This window comes from Pithys albifrons, chromosome Z, assembly GCF_047495875.1.
Source record: "Pithys albifrons albifrons isolate INPA30051 chromosome Z, PitAlb_v1, whole genome shotgun sequence".
Lineage (NCBI taxonomy): Eukaryota > Metazoa > Chordata > Aves > Passeriformes > Thamnophilidae > Pithys > Pithys albifrons.
In genome coordinates this window covers 43029615-43038143 of record NC_092497.1, presented here as the reverse complement: position 1 = coordinate 43038143, position 8529 = coordinate 43029615, and positions in this window count along the sequence as shown.

Sequence of the window (8529 nt, the reverse complement as noted above, 5' to 3'; positions counted from 1 at the left end):
GTGGCATCTCTGCCCTGATGGCCCGAGGCATCATGGGCCCATCGAGCCAAGAACAGCTCTCCCTTGTGCTGCCAGTCCAGATCTGTCTGTGATACTTTCACTTGCGCAGCTCGGTCTGCCTGTTGGTTGTTGAGATGTTCCTCATTGGCCCGATTTTTGGGCACGTGTGCGTCTACGTGGTGGACTCTCACAATCAGCTTCTCTACTCGGGTGGCAATATCTTGCCATATATCGGCAGCCCAGATGGGTTTCCCTCTGCGTTTCCAATTGGTTTTCTTCCATCGGTCTAACCATCCCCAGAGAGCATTGGCCACCATCCATGAGTCGGTGTAGAGGTAAAGCTTTGGCCATTTCTCTCGTTCAGCAATGTCCAGGGCCAACTGCACGGCTTTAAGCTCTGCAAACTGACTCGACCCACCTTCTCCTTCAGTAGCTTCTGCAACTTGTCGTGTGGGACTCCATACAGCTGCTTTCCATTTGCGATTAGTCCCTACAATGCGACAGGAGCCATCGGTGAAGAGGGCATAGCGTATTTCCTCTTTTGGCAATTGATTGTATGGTGGAGCTTCTTCCGCACGTGTCACCTGCTCTTCCTCTTCATCTGCTAGACCAAAATTTTCACCTTCAGGCCAGTTTGTGATGATTTCCAGGATCCCAGGGCGATTTGATTTTCCTATACGGGCGCGCTGCGTAATCAGGGCAATCCACTTGCTCCAGGTGGCATCAGTGGCGTGATGTGTAGAGGCAGCCTGTCCTGACAACATCCACTTCAGCACTGGTAGTCGAGGTGCCAGAAACAGCTGTGCTTCTGTGCCAATCACCTCTGAGGCGGCTTGAACTCCTTCATAGGCGGCTAGGATCTCTTTCTCTGTGGGGGTATAGTTGGCTTCAGATCCTCTGTAGCCTCGGCTCCAGAATCCAAGTGGTCGGCCTCAAGTCTCACCAGGCACCTTCTGCCAAAGGCTCCAAGACAGGCCATTATTCCCGGCGGCGGAGTAGAGCATGTTCTGTATGTCTGGTCCTGTCCTGACTGGTCCAAGGGTTACAGCCTGAGCAATCTCATGCTTGATCTGGTCAAAGGCTTGTTGCTGCTCAGGGCCCCAGTGGAAATCATTCTTCTAACGGGTTACCAAGTAGAGAGGGCTTACGATCTGACTGTATGCTGGGATATGCATCCTCCAGAACCCTATGGCACCCAGGAAGGCTTGTGTTTCCTTTTTGCTGGTAGGTGGAGACATTGCTGTGATCTTATTGATGACTTCTGTTGGAATCTGACGGCGTCCATCCTGCCACTTCACTTCCAGGAACTGGATCTCTTGGGCTGGTCCCTTAACCTTACTCCGTTTGATGGCAAAGCCAGCTCCCAAAAGGATCTGGATGATTTTCTCTCCTTTCTGAAAAACCTCTTCTGCTGTGTCCCCCCACACAATGATGTCATCAATGTATTGCAGGTGTTCTGGAGCCTCACCCTTCTCCAGTGCAGTCTGGATCAGTCCATGACAGATGGTGGGACTGTGTTTCCACCCCTGGGGTAGTCGGTTCCAGGTGTACTGCACGCCCCTCCAGGTAAAAGCAAACTGTGGCCTGCACTCTGGTGCCAGAGGAATGGAGAAGAACGCATTAGCAATGTCAATAGTGGCATACCACTTTGCTGCCCTGGACTCCAGTTCATACTGGAGCTCCAGCATGTCCGGCACAGCGGCACTCAGCGGTGGGGTAACTTCATTCAAGCCACGATAGTCCACAGTCAATCTCCATTCTCCATCAGACTTATGCACAGGCCAGATGGGGCTGTTGAAGGGTGAGTGGGTTTTGCTGACCACCCCTTGGCTCTCCAGTTCACGGATCATCTTATGGATGGGGATCACAGCATCACGGTTCGTTCGGTATTGCGGACGGTGCACTGTCGTGGTGGCAATTGGCACTTGCTGTTCCTCAACTTTCAACAGTCCAACAGCAGAAGGACTTTCTGAGAGACCTGGCAATGAGTTCAATTGTTCAATCCCTTCTGTCTGTACAGTGGCTATTCCAAAAGCCCATCTATGCCCCTTTGGGTCCTTAAAATATCCATTCCTGAGGTAGTCAATGCCCAGGATACATGGGGCGGCTGGACCAGTCACAATGGGGTGTTTCTGCCAATCTCTCCCTGTCAAGCTCACTTCAGCTTCTAGCACAGTCAACTCTTGAGATCCCCCTGTCACCCCAGAAATAGAAATAGTTTCTGAGCCCACATGTCCTGATGGCATTAATGTGCATTGAGCGCCAGTATCAACCAAAGCCTTATACTTTTGTGGGTCTGATGTACCAGGCCATCGAATCCACACAGTCCAATAGACACGGTTGTCCCGTGCCTCTACCTGGCTAGAGGCAGGGCCCCTCTAACATTGATCCTGGTCATAGCGGTCAGAACCTTTTCTCGATGAGTACACCTGGGAGGTGCCCTCCTGTGGGTCAGATTCTTGCCCGTGGGAAACTGGGACTGCACTTACTCTCACTGACCTTCTTCCATTCTCCTTCAGTTCTTGTACTCGGGCTGCAAGGGCACGGGTGGGTTTCCCATCCCACCGTCCCATGTCTTCTCCATGTTTGGCCAGGAAGTACCACATCTCAGTTCGTGAGGTCTGTCCACTTCCTCTGGCTGGGGGGCGTCTGGCTCTGACTTCAGAGGTTCTCATTCGCACTGGTGCCACTTGGAGACTTTCCCTAATTTCCTCTCTGATCGCTTTTACCTCTGCAGGCAGCGTCTTGAGACTCTCAACCAATGTCTCTACAGCAGAAATACGGGCCTGCATTGGGCTGTGGGTCATGCCTTCATATATCCGGAGCTTATTTGCTACTGCGCCCACTGTTTCATGGTTCTCTTCCCTATACATGGATGCCAGGAAATCGGTGTATTCAGCTGGCCCCGAGCGTGAAAGGTTCCACCACATATGTGGTGTGCATCTGACCTTGTCAGGGTCATTATTGGCTTGCCCACCTCTTCCAAAAAGCACGTCCATCATTGCCATCTCCCTCAGACGTAAAATTCCTTCTTCCATCGTCTTCCAAGTCTTCCTAATATGATGTTCCTGCAGGATTTCTCTATAAACAAACTTCTCTCTTACACTCGTTAGAAGTCGTGCCCAGAGTGAAAGGGGCTTTGATTCCCTCACGAACACCTGTTCAATAGCCACATCCTGGGCCAGAGCCCCCAAAAACCTGGCTTCAGCACCATCCAGTTGTAAGGTTTCACCCATAAGGTCCCAAACTCGGATCAACCAAGTCAGGATGGGCTCACCCGGGTGTCGAGCAATGTCTTTCCGCAAACTACGGAGATTATCAAATGACAATGACTCAGTGATGATCTCAGGCTCTGGGTCTGCTTGCTGTGGAGGTGCAGCAGCCCCCTCATCGTCCGCTGGATGGTCTAATTTGGTCTTATATTTCCTTTTCTGAATAGGGGCAACTTCCATAGGCTTGGCCTGTCCTCCTGGTTTAGCCTCATCCTTTTCTCCCTTCACTGTGGCATCAGGGGTTTTATTCTCTCGCTTTTCCCCCTTCACTGGGCTAGGTTTCTGAATGCATTCTGGAAAAACCCTGGCCCTACCTTCAAACATTCTGTAAGCCGCAGGGATACAACCTTGCAGAAAAACCATAAAGAGCAAGATATCTCTGGCATCCAGGGAGAATTTAAACATCTCAAAAGCTGTTGTAGCAGACTTGAATGGGGAATGGACAAAGGGTTGGGAGAAGAGATTCCCCTTTGTTCCTTCCCAAGGGTCCGTACTATTATCACTGAATCCCCAGAGGTAGCAGCTTAGGTTGCGGCAGGAAAACAGCCTGGAGAACACCACCCACATGACATCCAAAGGCATCGAATTCATGGCACCATAAATCCAGAGTAAGAACTCAATAATAATTGCGGCTATTTGAGTTTTGCTCATTGATTTGTTGATAAGACTTAAACCTGCCGCTCCTTTTGGCATGAATTTGTACCAACAAAAAGCCAATATATTATACAGGATGGTCCTGATGAACCCTAAGCTCAAGACCCACATGGTGCCACAAAATAGCAGTTATCCTTCTTTGTTTACAAGCCCCACACGTTGGGCGCCAAGAAATGTCTCGGTTTGAGGGGAAAAACCAAAATGTTGTACCCACAAGCAGGGGAGGGGCCTCCTCCACAATAATCACACCACTCTTTATCAAATTTAAGAAAAGGAATTTTAATACAAGAAGGATAACTGATATATATATATATATATATATATATATGTAAACAGACTAGTGCAACCCACTTCCCCAAGACCATAAGAGAAAAAAAAAAAACAACAACAAAACCCAGCAGGTTTTCCTCCGGGAGAAAAGGTTATACTTAAGTGTCCTTGTCACAGCCCAGCTGGCTGCAGAGTGAGTTTCAGTCCCTCTCCAGCGAAACAGACGAGCAGTGGGCTTTCAGATGGACTCAGTCTCTTCCCCTGTGTTCCCCGTCCAAGAAGCAGAAAGGTACGAGCAACCAGCAGCAAATCCAAGGCAGGCAGCAGCACGGCAGGAAAAAAAATAGTCCGAAGTAGGCAGCGGCAAGACAGCCAGGGAAAACCCCAGCAGTAACCAGCAGGGCAGCCTGCCTCCTTGGAGCCCCCACTCCCCCGTTCCGCCGAGCCAAGACTGAGGAGAATATCCAAAAAAAACCAAAAGAGACAAACCTGCCCCCACCCCAGCGATCACAGTTAACTGCTTCTTTTGTTAACCGCTGGCCTGGGCAGTTAAGTGGCAGGGGAGAGAATTTACATAGTAATCCCAAACTACAACAAATACACATGAACAACCATATTCTTCACAAGAGCTGTGAAACTGAACAGTATTGCTGCACTAAACATGAAATTCAATAAAGTTATCTTTCAAACACAATGGATTTCTGCAAGCAGACCTAATTCCTCTACTGGGCAAGAACAATATATAAATATTTAATTATTAATTTAGGTTTATTTAGTATATTTATTTGTTTATATAACTGAGATTAAAAAAAAACGCTATTTGTTTGATGAACAACCCTCAGGTCTTCTGAAATGTGTTTATTATGACTTCACAGATTTGGCATTAATATGTAGCATGGATTATAATTTTGTCTTTGTGAAGTGAGAGATTAACTCATGACAAGAGTTTCCTCCTCCTGCTGGAAGATCCTTGTACTTTTCTCCATGTCTATAGGTATATACACTGGAACCCAGGCAGTCTTGGTTTCAGTGTTTGATGTTCTGTCAACATACAACATAGACCCATGCAAATCATCACAACTCTTACCTCAACCTCCTTCTAGACTCTGTAGATAATGATAATTAGCTCTTTTATGCACATTGTTTAAGTGAGGAAAAGAATTAAAAATGTTATCACTTATGTAATGCTACTTACAAAATATACTACGGCAAGAAAATATATTCCTATGTCTTTCTTGATTTATTTCTCAGGCAGACTTGGGAAAACCAAATATCATAGAATCATAGAATCATAGAATCGATTGGGTTGGAAAAGACCTCCGAGAGTTGGAAAAGCCCTTGGTCCAACTCCAGTCCATTTACTAGATCATGGCACTCAGTGCCACGTCCAATCTGCGTTTAAAAATCTCCAGGGATGGTGAATCCACCACCTCTCTGGGCAGCCCATTCCAATGGCTGATTACTCTCACTGAAAAGAATTTTTTTCTGATATCCAACTTCAATTTCCCCTGGCAGAGCTTAAGCCCGTGCCCCCTTGTCCTATTGCTGAGTGCCTGGGAGAAGAGACCAGCCCCCACCTGGCTAGAACTTCCCTTCAGGTAGTTCTAGACAGTTATGAGGTCACCTCTGAGCCTCCTCCAGGCTAAACAACCCCAGCTCCCTCAGCCTCTCCTCATAGGGCTTCTGCTCCAGTCCCTTCACCAGCCTTGTTGCTCTTCTCTGGACCCGCTCCAGCACCTCAATATCTTTCCTGAACTGAGGGGCCCAGAACTGAACACAGTACTCAAAGTGTGGCTTCACCAACGCAGAGTACAGGGGAAGGATCACTGCCCTGGTCCTGCTGGCCACGCTATTTTTGATACAGGCCAGGATCCCATTGGCCTTCTTGGCCACCTGGGCACACTGCTGACTCATGCTGAGCTTCCTGTCAATTAGTACCCCAAGGTCCCTTTCTGCCTGGCTGCTTTCCAGCCACTCTGTGCCCAGCCTGTAGCACTGCAGGGGGTTGTTGTGGACAAAGTGCAGGACCCGGCACTTTGCAATTATACCCACCAATATGCCATTATAAATTCTACATATTGAAAATAGCACAGCCTCTCTTTTACAGTCTGTATTTTGCTTTTTGCTTTTGCCTTTTTTAATAAGAATTTTATTTCTGTATTAAGATTGACAATTTGAATCAGAAGATTATAAGATTTTCACTGTGCAGGAAAAATTAAGTGATTGACTGTCTCAACTTTTCCATTTTACAAATACAAAATGTAGATTTCATGGATAAAGCATGAAAAGCACTGTTGTATTTTCTTTCCACATTTTCAAAACAGGTAGAAAAATTAACTGCAGGTTTGTATGGCACACAAGTGAGCAAAAACAAGGAATATGTATTGTTGTCTCCTGAATAGACTTGTCACATTACTATTCAGAGCCTTTGTCTAGTGACAGTGCAATATCAAAAAGATACTGAATAATATTGCAAAAATCTGTTGTGCCACAAGATCTAATCCTTGTCTGCATGTAATTGCCTTACGAAAAGATTTTCAAATTTATTCCTTCTGTGATTCTGAAGTAAGCCAAAAGGAACACGTTATTTAAAAAAACACCTAAAGCTTATGAAACTTCACTTCCTGTGATATGACAATACTGTGTAACTTGAACTGGAAATTAAAACTACAACCCCCTAGTACTATAGAAATGGTAAAGATGCTTCCACTGCTGCAATTATCATCAAAGTTATGAATGGCACTTTGCCTTCTTATCCCTCACCCCGCCTCCTCTGTGAGTCTCATGGGCAGTGCCGTGGGAGCTCTGTGTGTAAACATGAGAATTTCATTTATTTTGTAATATGTGTTACGTGCACTCATATTCTGTCTGCTGCTTTGTACCTATCTGCAGCAGTCCACAGAGCACAGATAGGACAGGACTTCCCAATTCTCGGCCTCACTTCTCCCCAGCTTCCCACTTCTCCCCATGCATTGTCAGAACTCAGCAGCAGGAGAGAAGCAATTGCACCTTTCTGCTGCCAAGACCCATTACAAATTGCCAGCTTTCATAAACAGTATAACTAGATGAAACATTTCTTTCTGCCCATCAATCCATTTCCTTTTATTTATTGTGATGGTTTACTGTTTCATTGTATGGAAGGCATGGGATTGCTACCCTTAGCAACTGAAATGATTGCTTTTTTTATCTACTGATAAGGCAGCAAGGCATAATACAAGCTTCCCTACACAGAGCTGTGTTAATTCAACTCATACTTGGCCTCAGCACACACCATTCTCTTTTGGTGAGAGAGTAAAGGCCAGTTTTTTTGTTTTCTCTGTCCTAGGTGTCATTTCAGAAACATCAGTTGATCTACAGCTCTGGCTTCCACACTTATTTTCAACTTCAGAACATAAAATCCTTGTTTTGGCAGTGGTCACATGTAAAAATAGTAGTATTATTGTAGAATCTAGCCTGGGACCATTTTACTCCTTGATAATTTTTTTTTCTTCAAGTTAACCAAAACAAAGTAGATAAAGACTTGTGAATACTGCATCCCATGCTTTAATAATTCAGTGAACATCTACTTCCCAAATCACAAATATGTACCCTTGACTCAGACACAATGAAATCTGTAAATTAAACATAAATTTATGTGGTTATTCATTTAAACCTCTAGCCATCCCTTTCAAAATAAAATGATACAGGTATTTTTTTGTTCCATTTTTTCCCCTGCATTTTTAACATCAGCAATTGCAAAGTGAGACAAATATCTAATTCACACAATGAGAATCAGGTAAATACAAGAGATTAAATGTAGGTGCAATGACATATTGCATACAGATGGCATAAGAAATTTGAAATGCCTTAATAAATGATAATCTTACTTTAAATTTGACACCTGCAATCCACTTTTAATTAGTATCATTAAGAGGAAGTTGAATATAATATAATAATCATAGATGTTATTTATAAGTTATATAACCTATACTAGCAAAGGTGACCTTTTATGGCAAGAAACTAAATAAACTATAATGAAAAGTTTATAGATATATTTTTCTTTATTTGCATTCAAGGTTTCATGTGCAACACAGTTTTCTTATGTCAAGCTATAGGAAGAAGTTGAAAAAACATTGCTGTGGAAAACAGTTTGAATCCTTTTGCTCCAAAGCTGCTGTACATCTGGACATGATTTTTCCATGTTGTCTAGAAATAACCAATATTGGCTGTTGTGAGGAAAGTGTGATTGCTCTACTTCTCAGCCTAGGTCTTTGATATCCAAATGTAAGAAAATTCTTCATTAAGGGTCATTTTCTATGTGGAACTGGTATGAATGTTACAGAATTAGAAGAAT